Consider the following 21,405-nt stretch of genomic DNA (forward strand, 5'->3'; position numbering starts at 1 on the left):
CACTACTAAACAAAATTAAATTCTATGGTGCTATTGGCAAACTTTCAGAAAAACATTTTTCAACCAATGCGTGTAATTTTTTCCCTGATGCCCTGTGATGAAATGGGCTGTCCAGTGAGATTAGAGATTTAGCTCACATGACTGGAGCTGCTGCAGTTGCTGAAAAGGATGAGAATGTAGAAGCGGAAGAAGAGAACTCAGGGAAAATGGCTGTCAAGTGTTTGTTATATATGGTGTCTGAGAATAGAGAATTGATAAATGTCACAGCAACTACTTCAACAAGAAGGTCGCTAGTTGGAGTCCCAGCTGGGTCAGTTGGCATTTCTATGTGGAGTTTGCATGTTATCCCTCTGTTTGCATGGGTTATCTTCCAGGTGCTCTGATTTCCCCCACAGTCCCAAGACATGAAGCATAGGTGAATTCCTAATAAAAATGTAAAAGTGTGTAAATGTAAAGAGTATATCTGTGTTTCCCAGTACTGGGTTGTGGCTGGAAGGTCATCTTTGCATAAAACATATGCCGGCCCGGAATAGTTGGCGGTTCATTCCGCTGTGGCGACCCCTGATAAATAAGGGACTAATCTGAAGGACAATGAATGTAGCAAACATAGCAAGTTCAATAATTTACTGTTGTCATAAGTATGATGCTGTAGATGGTTTGCGTTTATGGTGTACAATGGTCTCTCTTTATTTCCAGGTGTTACTTTCTAAAAATAACCCGCAATAGGCAAAATCCATTTAGTATTCAGCTTTATTTTCTACAATTATTAAAGAAATTGTAATGCTGTAAAGCCCTCACTACATACTTCTCTCATACAGGCATTAGCATTTTCACACTTTTCTCTCGTTTAAATACAAAAGTTCAAAGCTCAAAGTTCTTCATAGAAAATTGATAAGTCCAGTATTATAGAATGAAACCAAAGTCCAAAACCATTTTAACTTGATTTATTTATTTTGTAATGGCACCCTACAGCCGCATAACTTCTACCTTCCTTTAGCATGTCCAGAAGTTAAACTTTTCGTGCAATGGTTAGCATCCTCCTCTGCCTTTTGGGTGCTACCGCACCCAAAATCAACATCAATGTTGATGTTTCATCAACATTGTGTGGAGAAAACTTGCAAACATACAGTACAGCACTTCAGAGTCACACTGCTAGCAATCAACAATTTACAGTATGTAAATTTGGCAAGCTGAACACATTCTGACAATGGTCTACTACAGCCAGTAAGGATGTAGAGCACAATGCACTGTAGAAAAAAAGCAAAATTTTTTGCATGAAAAATATCCGCTAAACTGTGAGGCTGCGAAAAGTGAACCGCGTTATAGACTAGCGAGGGATCACTGTAGTTCCAAAAGCTATCTAATGTTAGTTATTTATATTGTGGGTGAGGTTAAAGCCAAAAGGAAAAAAAAACGATAAGACACATATGCAAAAATAAGAATGAGTGTGTAAAAAAAAATTAAATTTAAATTAAATTTAAAATTAAAAAAATTAATTAAAAAAATAACTGTTGGGATAGGCACATCTCTTGTACAGGCATAAATTTGCATCTGATAATATAGATGTGAATATATTTGCACAAGATCTGGAATTCTGCATAATTACACAATAGATTGCTGTACTGAATTCATCTTTACAATATTTAAGCGTGAAATTACTACAACATGGAAGGACTAATGGTAGTTCAAAATGAGTAACTTTCGCTGTTTAATTAAATTTTCATTTTAGTTTTGCAGTCTAATTTTATTTTAATTTGGCTTAAATTTGTTCAGACCTAAAATGAAAGTGCAAATGCTGTCAGTTTGTTTATTCCTCAAACTCACAGAATATGATAACATCCTAAAACAAAACCAGGAAGCGGTAGAAAGGCCACAGATGTTGCCTTCTGAAACAGCAGGAATGAGGCTAAAATTCACACTCCTCACCACTTCAGTGCAGAAGTTTAGCATAAATAAAACTGCACTGACTTTTGGTCCAATCGCACAAATGCAGCAATTATATTGCTTTGATTGAGTGTCAAACTGAGCTACTTCCACAACTCTCAGTCTGAAGCTCTGGTGCTTAAATAGTTTTCCTTGACAAGCATCCACTGAATAGCCACTTTACTATGAGAGAAAATAGCTACCCAGACCCCACAACTGATGTGACCGCAGAGCTGAAATATTATCCTGAGAAGGAAACAGGAAGTCCACGACTCTTGTGGAGGGTTTAGAGAGCTGTGTCTGGTAGAGCAGGGAGATGCTGGTAATGGCGTGGGGGATGTGGGATCAGCTGACATTCAGCTGATTCAGAAGAACCGTCTCTCCCTGCCAGACAGCTGTCTCACCGTAGACCAAACAGAATTACATCTCTGGCCGACACAGTCAAACCTACCTAGTCAGCAAAGTTGTGGTGCAGACGAATCTCCCCCACCATTCATTACTCAAAGTGAACTACGCTCAAAACCAAACGCAAGGAGCTTTTAAGTAACCAGAGCTGGAACAATCTCAATCACTTAAGCTGAGAAACAAGCAGTCTATTCAGAAAACTAATCAGGAGAAATTACAACATCTCCAATACACTAGAAAGACGTATTAGTTTGGACTTTAAACGCATTTAGGCCAGAACGATATTTGGACAGAGGGAGCCAATGGTGTGACGTTTTTCTAAAGATAACTATGATTAGATAGAGGAAATGTCAATGTCCTCATACCCTGCCAAGTTACCATGGCTCAACGCTCCTGCTCAAACTGGCTTTGCATTGGCCAAAGAAGAGATTAAAAACCGATGACGAAAAGCTGCTGTGTTTTTCATTTGTATAGTTATTCAGCTGCATCTAGGGGACTCAAAGCCTGATCTAATGCATTTGCATACCAATATGTTAAAGCTCAGAGCCAACGGTGCTCTCATATTACTGAAACAAGAGGTTCCCAGATTCCTGCCAAACTAGTCTTGATTTGATTGCTCACTGAAATGTGCCCTTTACTCAGCAAAAGGGACCCCTTTTCACAGGACTCCTGCCCACACTTTGTATGAGAGCCTTGAGGAACCTTCTGGGTTTGGAAGGCAAGCACACAGCGAGCAAAATGTTAGTTGCTTTAATATATAACTTAAATAATATATTAAATATAAAGCTATTAAATAGGGCAGGGCGATAAAATAAAATCGGTATCAACATTTATTGACCGAACACCATTGTCAATATAAACGTTTGCTTTGATTGTTCAGTATTTATGCTTTACCGTTGCACACAGTTTGTAACGTTTTATTCAAGTTTGAGAGTCTCTTTAACACTTATGTTTATTTTATTATAGAAATGAGATATTTGTTTAAAAATTATAGTTTTTGACTATTAAAGGTATTTGCCTTAGTAATGTTGGTTTAAATAAAGTGGTTAAATACAAAATCCTAATATTCCTAATTTTATTATTAAAAAAATTAAATAATTATCAATATCAAATTATATAAAACATGAAATTATATATGAAACACCCAATTTTCATATTGCAGTATTGTCTGTTTCTTACTTAGCAATCCTTCAGAGTTTTGAAAACATTAAAACATTTAAAATAATATAAACGCATTTATTCCATCTTAATATTGAATTAAATAGTATCAAGCAAAAAAGATTCAGTATTTTTATTTTGCAGCTTAAAGTAAAGTAATGTCACTTAACCAAGTTGCTTGGTTAGATTTTCATTACCAGTGCAATGTTGATCCTTCACCACAAGGCATTTTATTTTACAAATATTGTCCTAACAAAATATATATCAATGAACAGCCTATTTATTGAATTTGGGCCTGCGGTATTTGGGTATTGGGTCTGTTTCAGTAAGGAGGTTCAACCAACTCGGAGTTTAAACTTAAACTTAGATTAAAACTCAGAATTTTTGATTTCAAAATAGCTGATCTGAATTGGGTCAATCAACTTTGAGTAGACCAACTCAGAGTTAAGCGTGCACACCGTGCCTACAAAAAAGCATTATCAATGGAGTGCTAATATTACTAGTGACCATGGCAACATCTGGGAAAAAAAAAAAAAGCAAAATATGAACAAATAACGTATTTTAAAAAGCAACACCAATGCATCAGTGAAACAGAGACAGTTAGCGAGGGAAAACATAGCTGCTCAAAATAATGTGTAATTTTACATCTAAGACAATTAAATATTTAAGCATAATAAAAAAGTAATGTATGTGTGATGTTTATAAATTTTTTTATTTTTTCCCACTTTCATCCATCATCAGTTTTGAAAGATTTAAAAGTGCACTTGTGTGTTAGCCTCTATTATTGATCAAGTGGTAGAGGTTAATATGACATTTTGAATGTAAGCAGAACTAAAAAATTGTTTTAAAACGAATAATAATCCCATATTACAGAACATGCGAAGGACAGTGAATTTAACCTAATTATTTATTAAAAAAAGGAAAAACCATTCACATACATGACTTTGTTCTTTGTGTGACTGAAATGTAGACAATAGCTGTTTCCATCCAAAATTATTAATTAAATTTGTGCAAAACTGGAATATCACACTGCAAATAAAGCAGTGCTTCCATCGAACGAGCAGTTTATGCGCATCTTTTCTTATCGAATATAACATTTATCCTACTCAGTTATGCGCATGTTTTTTTATGCGTATTTTCAAAAGATGTGCATCATGACGTTTACATCAATCGTTGAAAAAAAGGCAAGAAATACCACTTCGTCTTAAAAAAAAAAGAGAGACGACGACAAACAAAAACTAAGAGTTTAGAGAATAAAAGCTGCTCCTGACCAGGTTAGGTTCACAGAAAAAGGTACTTCTCTGTCAGAAACAGGCTCGACTTACCCTGCTTTCTCCAGTTTGACAAACCTGCCATATTGAAACGGAAAACCCAGAGTTTCTCTCATTTCAGGGTTCAAATACTCTGAGTTTTTACTTAACCTCCTTTCTGAAACAGGGCCCAGCTGATGTATGGATCTCAGTAAAAAAAAAAAAAAAAACTAAATAAAACTTGTGAATGGCTTTGTGATCCCATCCCAGTCACTATTTTGATATTAAATAAACAATTATATTTAGTGAAATCTTTAATATAATATAATATAATATAATATAATATAATATAATATAATATAATATAATATAATATAATATAATATAATATAATATAATAATGTTCAGGTAGGCACAGTGGCTCACTGAAGGTCGCTAGTTTGAGTCCTAGCTGGGTCAGCTGGCATTTCTATGTTGAGTTTGCATGTTCTCCCCATGTTCGTGTGGGTTTCCTCCAGGTGCTCCGGTTTCCCCTACACAGTCCAAAGACATGCGCTATTCACCTTATTCTTTGCAGCCTTTTGAATCTTTTTGGCTTGAATCTTCCACTCTCATTTACTTACATTGATTTTAAAGGGTCAAGAAACACCAAAACACATTTTTTGAGCCGTTGACAGTCGTATATGTGTCCCACACGGCTAAAAACACTATTAGGGCACATATATCTCACTAAAAAGTGAAAATTGTTTGTTTTTGCATTATTTCGAGCAAATTTGTACTTCTGGTTTGAAACGAATTTTTGAAGCTGCATCACGGCCATGAGATCTTAGCGTGTATTCCAGCGTGTAGACTGGACGTCTGTACCTGGGTGTCCCATATTACGTCTCTGAGTGTGCTGCATTCATTCATGAGTAAGGCTTGGTTCAAACCAATCAGCGCGTTCCATTATATATGCGCTGCAACTTCATTATTAAGCATGCTAGCTTTCTTAGACTGTACCTGAAACAGTGTTCAGACGGCAGAGAGACAACACACGTCGTGTTGCCAAAAGTTGTGGGAAAAGAATAAGAATTGTTTGGAGATACGGGTCACCAAAGTTGCATTTCATAATGTGAAGGTTTCGTTTTATTTTTTCTCTATAAGAGCGCTGTTGGACTCACGTGTGGACCCGTGTACGCAATGTGCGGCAGAAATGCGTTTGTTTGGAACATTTTTTACTCGAGAGCATTTCTCATCAATGGTGAGATCCGGATTTGCTGTTCGTCTCCTTTAAAAAAAGACGCGCCTCCAGTATGTGATGATTGTCCTGTCTACAGATTTGGTAAGTGTGTGCAATCAGTGCCCTTTCTTTGTTTTCATTCAGATGGCAAAGTTATAGTTCGTATGGTCAGCAGTACTCTTTCAGTGTTTAAAGACAGACCTTAGTCAAAATGATTTCCAGTCTGTTAATATCACTACAATAATGAAAGATCCGCTGTAAATGCTGCACTCTGAGTGTAAACACATGAACACTGTAAGCAAACTTTTGCCGACCGTCGTGTTGAATTTTCGCCGCATTTTGTGACAGGATAGTCTACAAACACACGGCTTTCTGACCAACTGAGTGCATCTGAGTTACAGAGAAATGCAGAGGCTTTTTTTCTCTCATACGACGTGTGGTATCAAACATTTCACCGTCATTAAACACACTGTCTTTCTCCCCTGCGTGTGTGTGTTTGTTTTTCCTCTGTCCTCAGCGCGTGCCCAAATGTCAACTCCAATTTTCATTCAAACCCTGCCCTTTTTCCCTCCCCTGACACTCCCACCCAAACAGAGCTAGACACACCCACTTTCCTGACTTTTTCCAAACTAGAGGTTTAAAAACATCCTGCTGAAACGGGGGGTTTTATGACCCTTTAAGATGTTAAAAACAGCTTAAGGCTAATTTATACTTCTGCGTCAAACGCCGACGTATGCTACGGCGCTGACGCATTGCCCTTCGCCGTCGCTGACATGCACCTCTCAAAAAATGTAACGACACGTCACAACGACGCGTAGCGCAAGCTCTGTGATTGGTCCGCTTGGTAGTGCTGACGAGTCTGGGCGGGACCGAGAGCCGTGTGAATGGTGCGAGCCCGATGGAGCGATTGTTTACAAGTGTGGAGTCCCGTAAAGGAGCTCCGGATAGTTAGTTTTGTTTGGCGTTTACCTCATAGTTAAAGTTGTTGCACGTCCGCCGGTTTCTGCCTCAAAATGAGCGAGTTTGAGCCACTTGTACATCCCGGAAGTGTTCAGGAAAAGCAAAACAGCACCGAAGAAACTCAACACAGAGGAACATAAACACCTCACTGCCAACTAGCATTTCGGAAGTGTTAATGCAGACCCACAGAGACAGCGCGCAGATGTATAAATGCACAGCTACGCGCGTTGCATGCGCCGTGGGTTACACCGGTCACTTGACGCAGAAGTATAAACCAGGCTTTATTGTTATGCTTGAGGTTGCAAACTGTTATTTTCTTATTATAGTATTCTGCTTTGTCTTTATAGTCATGGAAACACTTGTTTGTAGAGCAAGTAGTTTGACTGTTTTCTATGGTTTATTATTCCTAGTAATTTCTCCCATAGGCAACTGAATCGGAAGTTCTAAAACAATTGCAAAAACGAGCATACTTCTGCATTGATAAATAAGTTCAATAGGTGAATTGAATAAATTAAAGTAGCTGTAGTGTACAACTGTGTGTGTTGTGTTGTGTGTGTGTGTGTGTGTGTGTGTGTGTGTGTGTGAGAATGTAAGTGTATGAGTGTTTTCCAATACTGGGTTGCAGCTAAAGGGCCATCCGCTGTGTAAAAACATAGAATAGTATAGTCGGAATAGTTGGTGGTTCATTCTGCTATGGTGACCCCTGATATACATAAGACTAAACCATAGAAAAATGAATAAATAAATGAATAACATAAAATTCTGAAATATCTTCTCCCTGTGTGCTGAATATGTTGGTTAAGTAAAAAAAAAAAATCAAAGATAAATAAAACCGCTGAACTTGGCATCCAAGATGTTAACTGCTGATTTGAATCTAGCCAACTAATTTTTGCATCACCTTGCATTTTACAGAAACATACCTGACTGCCAGTTTGAACAATGTGTGTCACTGGGGTTTACTAAACGTATGTTGGTGACAGCAGAATTACACAAGACTAAAATATGCCCTGGAAGCAATGTCCACAGTCTGTCATTTAAATTAAACAAACAAGTTTATTGTACAGAATATAAAGAGTGTCTGAGACTTTCCACTGAAATTTAACGCCAATGAACAAATTAATGGAAAAATGAACAATTACGACGCAGCGATCTAAACTGCTGAGGTGCTGAGAAACCCTGCTCTAAAAGATTTGCCTTGGAAACCAGCCAAAGCTTTTTAACTTGCAGAGGCGTGAGAGGCTTGTTTTGCCCAAGGCATGTTAAAGAGTCAGGCCATGTTAACACTACAGTGAGAGTTTCAAGTGAGGTGTGGAGTGGACGGCTGAGGGTAGGGGGCTTTTAGAGTTTTGCATTTCCTGTGAAGATGCGTGTGGTGTTGCTCCCTTCTCAAAAAAAAAAAAAAAAAAACACAAGACCACCATCCCCCACGATATCACTCTGCACATAGCACACTTATCCGACTCTCTGATAGCCAGAATAACTTTGAGAATGCAAAACAAGGGGCCTCTCATTTCCTTTTGGTATGCATTTGTGAACTCTTCTAAAAACAAAAATAGACACACGTACAACATGTCAATTTTAGTGGGAGGAGCACTATACAGTTAACTGTTACCCTACTGTATACAGTACAATAAAATGCCATTTTGCTGTAAAATATTGTGAAAAGGTTTTCAAAAGTAAAACATGAATTATATAATTATGTTTCTAGTGTGTATCTCAAATTCAATTTACAAAACTTATTTTGTATACAGGGAAAGCAGTTTTTTGTTATACCTTATATAACAGTGTACCAATGTAGTTGCGCTGGTCTATGGTGTCATTTTCATAGATTAGTACCATAATAATTTATATTTAGTGGTTGTCTTCTGTAAATCACGGTAAACACATTTTTTTTTTTTGCTAACAAAGAAATTAATAAGAAATAATTATAATATTTATTATTATTATAAATATACAAAAAATATGAACAGAACATATGTTTAAATATGAACAGAAAATATGTTTAAAAATAATAACAATGCTCAAAATTCTTACTTTCAAATAAATGTAAAACTCCACATGTTAAAGTTTTTAAAAATTAAACCATAAACTTTTCATTTTAAACAAAACATTTTTTGTACATTGCACAGTAAAATATTGTTTCTGTTGTTTTGAAAGAATAAGATTAACATTTTTAAGTTATAAATTAAAGTCTGTTTCCCAGTGATGGTCACTGCTAGAAGGGCCTCTCTGCTTAAAACATATTCTGGATAAGTCTGAGGTTCATTACGCTGTGGTGACCCGACCCCTGATTAATAAAGTGACTACGCTGAAAAGAAAATGAATGAATAAATGAGATTACAGTATGATTAAATGTAAATAGAATATAGACATGTGCACTTCTATTACTTTAAAATGTTATCTATGTTGTTGTTCTGTTATGTTGCACTACATAATTTAATGTCAAACAGTAAGAACTACGGCGGCAGAGAAAGCTTAACATGCTGCAATTTCAGAAAACGCATGCAATTACAAAAAACACCAGCAAATTAAAAAAAGACCTTCATGTGAATGACAGCACATGTGCTGCAAATCCTCACAATGTAAGCAGATTAAAAGAATGCGCTGCATTTTCACACAACACAAACATTGATAAAACACGCTGCATTTCTAACAACACAAAAACAACAAACACAACGGAAATGTTTCAAGGTGACCCAAAGACATGACAGACATCACTGTGCCCTGCCTATTGGTCAGTGAAGTTGTAGGTGATCTTTGAATTTTTTTTTTGTTTGTTTATTTTGATATGCCGATCATTGTGTCTTTAGCATTTATTAGTCTAAATAAACATGACATAAATTGCCAGGTCCGTCACGTTATAGGGCAGGGGTGTCAAACTCAATTCCTGGAGGACCGAAGCCCTGCACAGTTTAGTTCCAATCCTGCTCCAACACACTTACCTGTAGGTTTCAAACAAGCCTGAAGGACTCAATTACTTTGATCAGGTGTGTTTAATTAGGGTTGGAACTAAACTCTGCAGAGCTGCGGCCCTTTTGGAACTGAGTATAACACCTGTTCTTTAGGGTTTCCACTCCATTGTGTCGTGTAAAAATGCAGCTCGTTTTTTTTTAAATGTGTTTGCGTTGTGAGAATTTGCAGCAAGTATGCTGTAAAACTGATGAAGATCTTTGCTCAATTTGTTGGCATTATTTGTAATTGCACATATTTTTTCTTAAATTTCAGTATGTTAAGTTCTCTCAGCCATTGATACGAACTCTAGTAAATACAGTTGACCAAAAATATGTCATAATTTACTCATCTTCCACTTGCTCCAAACCAGTTTGAGTTTCTTTCTTCTGTTGAAAACAAAGGAAGATCAACTGCAGAATGTTGGAAAAAGCAGTTATTTACTTCCATAGTATGTTTGATTCCTAATATGGATGTTAATGGATGCTTTTTTTATAACATTCTTCAGAAAATCTTGTTTTGTGTTCAACAGAAGAAACAACAGATTAGAATCATTTAAAGCGCGAGTAGTCTAAATGGTGGAGAAATGTTCATTTTGGGTGAACTTTCTCTTAAATCACGATCACAACTTTAAAAAAAAAAGACAAATTTTAGCTTTAACTGTAACTATACCCATTATACAGTGTTGTGGCACTGCTACGCCGGTCTACATTTTAACTTTTATAGATAAGTACAACCATGTTAAACAGAAACAAATTACTTGCAAATTACCAATTCGTAAATTGCACATTAAGCCATGAATTAAAAGGTTTCCCAGTGATGGGTTGCAGCTGGAAGGGCATCCGCTGTGTAAAACATATGCTGGATAAGTTGGCGGTTCATTTCGCTGTGGCGATCCGATTAATAAAGAGACTAAGCCGAAAAGGAAGTTAGTGAAATTAAAGTGTTTAAATTTATATACAATATGGACATGTGCACTTTTATTACTTTAAAATGTTATCTATTTTGTTGTTCTGTTATGTAACGTTGCACTACATAATTTAATGCCAAACAGAAAGAACTTTAATATACAGTTGACCAAAATATGTCATAATTTACTCATCCTCCACTTGCTCCAAACCAGTGTGAGTTTTTTTCTTCTTTTGAAAACAAAGGAAGATCAACTGCAGAATGTTGGAAAAAGCAGTTATTTACTTCCATAGTATGTTTGCTTCCTAATATGGATGTTAATGGATGCTTTGTTATAGCATTTTTCACAATATCTTGTTTTGTGTTCAACAGAAGAAATAACAGTTTAGAATCATAGAAAGCGCGAGTAGCCTAAATGGTGCAAAAATTTTCGTTTTGGCTGAACTTTCTCTTAATCAAAACTCTGAGTTTGTAATTACAGCTTTCCACATCAAACATGCTTGGGGAGCCAATGTAACAAGGTTGATTTGTTTTTTTACTGCCACAACCAAGTTCACAACCCTTACTACCATACAGACTCTATTAAACTGAATCATTCAATCTGACATTTTGACCAGCTGCATATTCTATACAGGATGAATGAGAAAAATGTTTTGTGGTAAGAAAATTACCTCTGACAAACTAAAAAATTAATAAACCTCCATTCACACCCATCAACGAATATGTTGAACTACATAATATTTCTTAAGAAATATGGAAATAAAATGATAAATTACTAAGACTACACCTCTAATTAACCACTTCTACATTTCTTCGTTAGAGGGATGCGAGTCAAAACCCAACAACCTAGACTAAATTGTTGAGCTTGAACGCCAATTACGTGTTAAAAAAGCTACTCATGTAGGCATCTCATTGAGTTTTGGTACACTCGCGGTTAACGTCCACGCGACAAAAAAAGTTACTAATATGTTTTCTTCCCTTTTAAGCCACTGCACAAACTACAATTGATGTTTAGTGAACACTTTCGAATATCTAAGTAAAAGTTTTGCAAACATGGCAAAGTTACAAAAGACTTAAACAAACCGTTTCCCTTCAGAAGTTCAGCTCAAGTTGGTGTAAACTTGGTCGTCGTGTTCGACTCGAAATTAGTCTTGTAACACCAACAGTCGTTTAACAGTAAAGCATATTGGTGTTGCGTTAGCTAAATGTGTTATTTAAGAAACAAGTAGAGCGAAAGAAGAGCATAACTTTGAGATGGCAGCTTAACTCCGTTAACTCGCTTGAGACTCGCTCGCTCTCATCAGATTCTCCGGAGTAACATGTGTAGGCTATATTCAAAGCGGGGTTGATAAAGTTGAAACCGGTTTAGATCACATGCAGACCTTTACAAAGCGGGATAAGTTTAGACTACTTACCGCCCTGCTCTCCGCTACCGACTGTGGGCGAGTAAACGCAGAACCCACTATTGCATGTACTGAGGAGAAATGATGTCAAGCTTTACGTCCTGCGTCTGCTGTGTGTGTGTGTGTGTGTGTGTGTGTGTGAGAGAGAGAGAGAGAGAGAGAGAGAGAGAGAGAGAGAGACTTCATTAAAAGCACGTAAATGGTAAAAAAAAATAGCATATTAATTTGTTTATTGGTTTTTCGACAGAAAACTGTGTATTGGTTACAACAACCGTCGTTTTTTAATCTTAGTATTTTTTAGATCATGAACAGAACTTTAAAGAAACACTAAAATAAGGTTTGCCTGAGTCAGTCTTCTGAAAAAAGAGGGTCGCCCCTTAATGGGCGAGGGTGTTGCCATGTTGAAATCACATGACTGGCTGTTCTGCGCTATAAATTTAGTTACTGCTGCAACTAATGTTGTATTTTTGTGCTCTTGGAATTGTCGTAAATATTGGTGACAAAGGATGGACAAAAATACACTGAAATATATTTTAAAATAAAATTCCAAATACCTTAATTTTAAGTCCATCAAAATAAACTAGAAAATACAGCAGCCACACATGTATCAAAATAAATATATATTAAATAAATAAATACTGTATTTTTGTATTTTGAAAACACTACAAAAAATTTTACAAGGAAGCATGGCAACCTTCTATCAATAGGCTAATTGGATCAATCTCTTCACAGTTAAACTGATTTAGTGAAGTAAACTGATTGATAACAACAGCTTTTCTCTGAGCAAGTTTAAGTCAGCTTCTCTGCACCTCATTGACCTCTGTACATGAGGTATTCATAAAAATGTAACTTGTGTTTCTTCTTAATTTTAGTATAGGTTTTGTACAGATTTCATACAGAAAGTCCTGTCTCAAAGATGATCTCTTTAATTACTGTTAAATCCATTTAATGCAGATAATGAGTTGGAATATAGTAGTAAATCTCTTGATTGTGAAAATTGCCACCATCTCTTATAAGTCTTGTTTCAAACTTTTGCCACTGAAATTTTTAATAGTCAATGTAAAAATCACAGTTTCTGAAAACCATGAAACTCCAGTTTGTCTTTACATAAATCATGTATTTTTGCAATTGTACTCTTAAATACACAATATAAAACACAATATCTAAAAAAATTGCTATCGATTTTGCGGCCATAAAATCTGAGTTGGGAGTTTTTGACGAGAGTTGTATGAAAAGCAATTGATCCATGTCCAAAAGCATTTGCAATTTGTTGGAAGGAATGGGAAACTGCTACTGATTTGCACAAATGACAAATTGTTTTGAGAAATGCATTACCTGTTGTGCAAAAGTAAATAGTGTTGTGAGAAATGCACCAAAGCCACGGAGAAAAACTGTAAATTAGAATTGCAAAGAGCATATGCAGCAAAAATATGAAACATACATATTTAGTGTCTTGTACTCAGACACTGTACCTCACTAAATGCAGTGATGTCTAACTTTACTGTAGTTTTCAAATGGCTGTGCAAGTAGTATATAGTGCTGTCTTGAGCATTTTCAGTTTTTTTGCTTTGGAAAAATTACAGAGTAAACTGTCATAATGAAAACATTCATTCATTCTTTCATTTTCTTGTTGGCTTAGTCCCTTTATTAATCTGGGGTCGCCACAGCGGATTGAACCGCCAACTTATCCAGCAAGTTTTTACGCAGCGGATGCCCTTCCAGCCGCAACCCATCTCTGGGAAAATAATGAAAACATGACAAAGCCATTTGATCTTGTTCATAAACTTTTCATCTTGATGACACTGACACTCAATGACATCAATGCTTGCTTTTTAGGAATGAGCCATCCATTTTGAGCAAGTGACACGCTTTTGCAGTAATTAGTAAATAGTGTTGTGAGAAATGCAACAAATCGACTGAGAAAAACTGTAGCTCTGCTATCAAACACTATTACTTTCAATGACATTTTGAATTGTTAAAAACTAAATGTTTTCTGAGCTGGTCATGTAAACGATGTTATAATAACCAGACAATGAGCTGCTGTTACTTTTAAGTAATGCACAAATTGACAAAAATGAAAAGCACATATACGTATACAGAGGTATAATAGACAAGTGTTACCAAAATAAATGAATATGATACTAAATAAACAGTATGCAGTAAAGTTTAGTAAGAGCCAGATAAACATGCACAAATGAACTATAATTTGTATTTAATATACCTGATGCGATTAGCAAAACAAATGCGTAAGACCTTATATTTATTAATGCTTCAAAAAATCAACATTCCCCTCATTGTTTTTCACTGTGAAGGAGGCAGGTCTTGTGCAAAGGGAGCTCCGGGAAATGTTGAGATGTAAATCAAATACGAGAGAGACATAAAAATCTAATAGTGCTTATCTGCACATTTGGCATCCGTCCTGCATCTGGTTTGTGTGCTTCTCTAATAGCTGTCCATTGCTTAGTCAATGCAGCAGTTCTCTGACAGGCCACTGAGGCTGTTCGGACTGCAGTGTTTACTCAAAACGAATTAGCTTGACATTAATTGATTTGATAAAGCAGTGCAGCTTCCATACAACTGGACAGAAGGACTTTGTATTCTTATTATCAGTTCGTGTCTCCCAAGGTTATTTGCGCAGGAGGACAGGATGCACTTTTTTTTCGATTTGAACACAGACGTAGGCAAATAAGCAGTGCTTTACAAGAATTTAAAACAAAGATTATAGAGAAGGTAAATGTCATCTCTAATGGAAAGAAGCACTCAAATTTAACATGGTGATAAGAATGAATGTGGCCTGTTTTCTCAAGCGTCGAGACAGCAGTGAGTACATACAGTTTTGAAGAAGACTGCATGAACGATGAAAGATAAGAGTGAAGTGGATATTTTTCTTGTGCCCATCAGATAAAGCAGCCATTTGCTTCGCCTAGTTTTGCAGTATATATATGCTCTTAAAAATAAAGGCCCTTTATGAGGATTATTGACTCAAAAAGGAGTCTTTAACATCCATGGATACTTATTTATTACACAAAAGGTTCTTTATAATGGAATGTTTTTATAATAAAAATATATATACATCACTGGTCAAAAGTTTGATGTCAGAAAATTATTATGTTCATTAAGGCAGCATTTATTAAATGTAAAAAAAAATACTAAATAGTTAAGTTCATTCATTCATTTTCTTGTCAGCTTTGTTCCTTTATTAATCTGGGGTCGCCACAGCGGAATGAACCGCCAACTTATCCAGCAAGTTCTGCCCTTCCAGCCGCAACCCATCTCTGGGAAACATCCACACATACACACACATTCATACACTACGGACAATTTAACCTCCCCAATTTACCTGTACCACATGTCTTTGGACTGTGGGGGAAACTGGAGTACCCAAAGGAAGCCCACACGAACGCAGGGAGAACATGCAAACTCCTCACAGAAACGCCAACTGAGCCGATGCTCGAACCAGCGACCCAGCAAACTTCTTGGTGTGAGGCGAACATGCTACCCACTGCGTTGCCGTAAATAGTTAAATATTTCTTCAAATTTTAAATAACTGCTTTCCTATTGTATATAAAAAATTAACTATTACTCCAGTAATTATTGATTTTAATACTAACATTAATAATAACAATAATAATAATGCTTATTCATATTAGAGTGATTTCTAAAGGTGGTGCAGTGGGTAGCATGATCACCTCACAGCAAGAAGGTCGCTGGTTCGAGCCCCGGCTGGATCAGTTGGCATTTCTGTGTGGAGTTTTCATGTTCTCCCTGTGTTGGCGTGGGTTTCCTCTGGGTGCTCCGGTTTCCCCCACAGTCTAAAGATGTGGTATAGATTAACTAAATATGCTAAATTGGCCGTAGTGTATGTGTATGAATGCAAGAGTGTATGGGTGTTTCCCAGTGTTGGGGAACAACAATTATTAAAATAAATTATAAACTACTTTTGAACAGTTATTTTATAGTGCAATAACATTTCACAATTTTACAATTTGTATAGTTTTAGTGAAATAAATGCTGAGCAGAATAAACTTATTTTAAAACATTAAAAATCACACTTTCTAACCGGTAGTGTATACAGTTGAAATCAGAATTATTAGCCCTCCTGTTTATTTTTGTCCTAAATTTCTGTTTAACGAAGGGAGGACTTTAAATCACCTTTTAAACATAACTTTTATAACTAATTTCTAATAACTGATTTATTTTATCTTTGTCATGATGACAGTAAATAATATATGAATAGATTTTTTTCAAGACACTTCTATACAGCGTGAAGTGGCATTTAAAGGCTTAACTAGGTTAATTAGTTAAACAAGACAGGTTAGGGTAATTAGGCAAGCTATTATGTAACATAAGTTTGTTTTGTAGACGATCAAAAAATATAGCTTAAAGGGGCTAATAATTTTGACCTTAAAATATATATTTTTTTCTAATAAAAACAACTTTTTTTCTAGCCAAAATAAAACAAATAAGACTTTCTCCAGAAGAAAAAATGTTATCAGACATACTGTGAAAACTTGCTCTGTTAAACATCATTTAGGAAATATTTGAAAAACAAAAATAAATACAAAGGTGGGCTAATAATTATATATGTATATATATATATATATATGAAACATTTTCATGAAGGTTTTTGTAGAAACCTAATGGTTCAGAATTTATTTATTTTAATTTATTTTGTAATTTACTTTCAAAAAAACATGGCTTATTTTTATTTGTTTATTTTTGTATTCATTTATTTAATTATATTGAATTAAAAATCATTTTTATTTATTGTTTACTTGAGATAAAAACAACTATTTTAGTGAAATGTGCATGATTTATTTTTATTCTTTTGCAAAAGTTTTGCACATGTAGTATTTTCACAAAAAGATAGTTTAATTTATAATTTAAAAGTTATTTTGTACTTGTTTTATTTTATTTAAATTTTAATCTGTATTAAAACAACACTGTTGATGAGTATAATTGAGTATAAAAAAATGAGTATAATTTATTTGACAAACCATGTGCACATATTCTTTAGACCACACACTTTTCCTGTTTTAATTCGAAGCTAAATAAACAATGCAATAAAAATAGATTTCCCCTTCTAGCATGGCTTGTAGAATTCAGGTCACGGCATGGTTATAACTGCACCATCTTATTTTGCTGATTTTCTTGGCAGGGCAGTAAATCACAATATGGTTTGAATTAAAACTCAAAGCAGTATGTTTGTGTTCATGCAAATATGTGAGCATGTTAAGACATTTTATTTTATGGCAAACAACAAAACACACATCATCTAACAAAACGTTTTGTCAGACTTTGGCATGGATTCAATATAAACAATCAGAAAGCACACTGAAATTTGGACACTAGGCGAACAAATAGAGCATTTCTTTTGCAGTGTGACTGATCTGTAGTGAGTTGCGTATCCAAAGTATGCAGTATGCCACCAAAAAAAGAAAAGAATCTATCCATTTTATTTTATTTTAGCCTTTATTGGATTTTTGGTCAGGAATTTTACTTTATTATTTATTTATCAATAATTATTTGAATGGTTTTTATTCCATTGTTCTATTGTTTTTTTAATACATGGTAGAGCAGCATACACAACTGAGATAAAAACAAACAGACAGAGTTGTTGATGCAGAGCTTGCTGCAGATGCTTTTTGTTAATGATTTGCAGGCATGTCAAAAGGCCAAGGACTTGCCACTGAAGGACAATAATAAGCAGCTGTGGACTGAGCCAACAACTCTGAGATGCCCATATTGGACTGAAAAAGCAAAACGTGGCTATGTGAAAATGTGCAGCTGTGTAAAGCATCATAAACAGCTGCTAAATTAAGTAGAGGATACGGTTAATGAAGTCTCCATAGTCAGGTAAAGGATTTTAGAATGTTTTTATTATTTATGCATTTACCTTGTCTGAACAGTATGAAAATTTAATTAATTTTATTTATTTATTTTAGACTTTCTTTGAAGTTTTCAGGTCAATGATTTAATTTTTTTATTTATAATTATTATAATTATAATGTGTTTATCCATTAGTCTGTCTGTCTAAAATGTTTGTGGGTTTTATTTAATTAATTAGTTGATTAGTTGTTTGTTTGTTTGTTTATATTTATCAATTCATTCATTCATTCATTTTCTTGTTGGCTTAGTCCCTTTATTAATCCGAGGTCGCCACAGCGGAATGAGCCGCCAACTTATCCAGCAAGTTTTTTTACGCTGCGGATGCCCTTCCAGCCGCAGCCCATCTCTGGGAAACATCCACACACACACACACACACACACACACACACACACACACACACACACACACACACACACACACACACACACACACACACACTCATACACTATGGACAATTTTGCCTACCCAATTCATCTGTACCGCATGTCTTGCAAACTCCAGACAGAAACGCCAACTTAGCCGAGGTTAGCGACCCAGCAACCTTCTTGCTGTGAGGCGACAGCACTACGTACTGTGCCACTGCGTTGCCCTTATTTATATTTATGTTTATATTTATAATTATTTTTTATTAATTAATTATTTATATATCAAATTTTTTTTTTTAAGTTTTCAGGTCAAGGATTTTCTTTTTTTATTAATAATTATAATTTATTTAAATATCTCTGTCTGTCTGGAATATTTTAAGATTTTATTTTTATATTTATTTATATTTATTTTTATTTTTATTCTTTTTTATTCTTTCCTTTGTTCATTTATTTAATTTAATTTTCTTTATTTTTTATTTTTAGACTTTCTTTGAAGTTTTCAGGTCACTGATTTCCTTTTTATTAATAATTTAGATTTATTGATATACATATCTGTCAGGAATGTTTGTGGTTTTTATTTATTTATTTATTTATTTATTTATTTATTTATTTAACTCTTTTATTTTAGAGTTTTTTAAGTTTTGAGGTCAAAGATTTTAGTTTTTGTTTTTAATTGGCAACAATTATAATTTGTCTCTAGATAGGACTGAATGAATGAATGAATGACTATATATGACTCTGGAACTTTTTATGGGTTTTAATTTAATTTAATTTAATTTAATTTAATTTAATTTAATTTAATTTAATTTAATTTAATTTAATTTAATTTAATTTAATTTAATTTAATAATACATTTTATTTAATTTTATTTTAGCATAGTTTAGTTTAGCATAGTTTAGTTTAATTTAGACTTTCTTTGAGGTTTCCAGCTCAAGAGTTTCCTTTTATGTTTTATTTATTCATGTTTATTTATTTGTCTGACATTTGTTTGGGATTTTATTTTACCTGAAGCTTTTTTTAAAATCCAACACTCAGACAAGAACCGAAGTTATAATAAAGCAAACTACTATAACAAAGAACTATCCAGAGTGTTTTACTTTCCAAAAGAGTGAACTGAACTGCACTGTTTGTTTATCTACAGTCACTGCTTCATATTTCCTCATCCCATCATCAGTCATGGACAAGATGAGACAACCCTTATTGGGCAATAGCTGGTGTCCAGTTACATCTGACTTACAGACACGGATTTAACCACAAACTGTACTTGTCTCATAAATGCAACAGATATTTGCATAGAACTTGTGTCATATTAAAGAAGTTGCAACATGGGCTTCTTTGTTTAAGAAAAGTCAGACTGACACACTGAAAATAATCCCATGTCAAAACAATCACACTATTTCAGGGACAATCTGAGGTTTGACTGTCTCTGAATTTCAAGCAGAAGTATTTGTTACATGATAAAAAGAGATGGTGAAGAAGTCCAGGGGCTGCTTGACATTGAAGAGAAAGTAAAACTATACACAAAGGCTGTGTTTAAAAGGTGTTTTTCTCCTGAAGGAATATGGCTGTGCTCCCAGACATCTACATTTTACAGCGTTAAAGCTTCACTAATGAGTCTCTGTTCTATTTTCAATTCCTGATTCTAATAAAACAGGCTGTGTGCACTGAAATAACACCTCGCCCAAACCAACAGTAGGCACATTTACAGCACAATTCAGCTTTTCATAATTATATATGGGTTTGATATATGGATATTGATGCTATGTGGATTTTTCAGGCGGTATACAATGTCAAAGTGTGTCTTAAAAAGCTGTTCTAAATATAAGTGGCTGTAATTTCCATGCAAAAAAGAAGAAATGATATGCTTGTTTGCCATAAGTGGATATTGTGAATGTGTGTCTAAATGAAAATGTCAAAATGAAAGTTTGCATCAAAGCTGTAGGAAGTATAACCAGTACTTCCTTTTTAGTGTGGTTGGCATTTTGTTATAACACATCCCGCACACAGAGGTTTTGCCAACCACTGTGCAAAAAAAAAAAAAAAACTGTTTAAAAAAGGGATAATTTATCAAATCATTTCATTTGATATTAAAGTTAAAACAAATCATCAGATTATCTTTTTTTATCAGAATATTATCCATTATCCATAAGCCAAAGAAATCACACAGATAGCATACAAATGTGGGCCTCTTTAAGCAGTTATGTGGAACTAGTGGTCTTCTTTCTATGGAGACAGATTAGACTCAATAATAATTCACGCAAAAGACATGATATACACATGCGTAACCAAATTCACGTGCATAAAATCAAATTCACGTGCGTAAAATATTTATTTATATTCACACAAAAAATTCCACGTGCACAAAATAAAAATACATTTTCATAAAATACGTTTCACAAATGCAAAACACTATTTGCAAATGTATAGGAGTGTACAAAAAGTTTTGAATGTTTAAAACTTGCGAGTTCATCCTGAATGAGAATGTGCTAATCCTCTTTCACGTACGACTCCCCCTGGATACATGTATGTGTATTATTGAGACTTTCCTGCCAGAGTCAGGGTAACTCGTACCTTTCAGCCAATCAGATGAGAGCTGTAGTCAATGACACCAACTCTGCGCTTCATTTGCGCAGACTGTTTCTCTCCAGCATGGCGAACGGAGAAAACAGCAGTCGGAGTTGCACTTTTTTTCATTTATTTAATTATTTGAACATAGCCTCACTCTTTTTATCCATTATTTTCTGATTCCATATTTTTCGGCCCAGACAAAATTAACTTGAGCCTAATATGGCCCGCCTGTACAATGACAAAAGCGGGCCAAAGATTCCAATTCATAAATGGACCATTCAAGGCAAAGATTTAGCAAAATGTAATCTGAATGTGAACCTAATGTGGCCCATGTGGAAAATTGTAAATTTGGCCCAGATTATAGAGAACAAATGTGGGCCACATTTGACAAAAATGTGGCATAGTC

General features: G+C 34.9%; 1 protein-coding gene and 1 long non-coding RNA gene across 12 annotated transcripts in view; one reads left to right on the forward strand and one right to left on the reverse strand.

Moving 5' to 3' along the window:
- The window catches only part of st3gal8 (ST3 beta-galactoside alpha-2,3-sialyltransferase 8), a 26,339-nt gene extending 14,093 nt beyond the window's left edge, over positions 1–12,246 (reverse strand). For 9 of the 11 annotated variants that reach the window (XR_015501905.1, XR_015501902.1, XR_015501901.1 and 6 more), the window contains exon 1: positions 12,189–12,246. The gene's annotated coding sequence lies outside the window, so the exon portion shown is untranslated. Of the gene's footprint in view, positions 1–11,856 lie in introns of all 11 variants that reach the window. The other 2 variants (XR_015501906.1, XM_087272251.1) reach the window with 1 other exon arrangement.
- Positions 12,247–14,845: 2,599 nt separating this feature from the next.
- Positions 14,846–20,459, forward strand: LOC141376612 (uncharacterized). The gene is made up of 3 exons (XR_015502653.1): positions 14,846–14,996; positions 17,839–18,032; positions 19,573–20,459. It is a non-coding gene; the product is annotated as an uncharacterized LOC141376612 (long non-coding RNA).
- The last annotated feature ends 946 nt before the right edge of the window (positions 20,460–21,405 follow it).

This window comes from Danio rerio, chromosome 11 (assembly GCF_052040795.2).
Source record: "Danio rerio strain M-AB ecotype USA chromosome 11, GRCz13ab, whole genome shotgun sequence".
In the NCBI taxonomy this organism is placed as follows: Eukaryota; Metazoa; Chordata; class Actinopteri; order Cypriniformes; family Danionidae; genus Danio; species Danio rerio.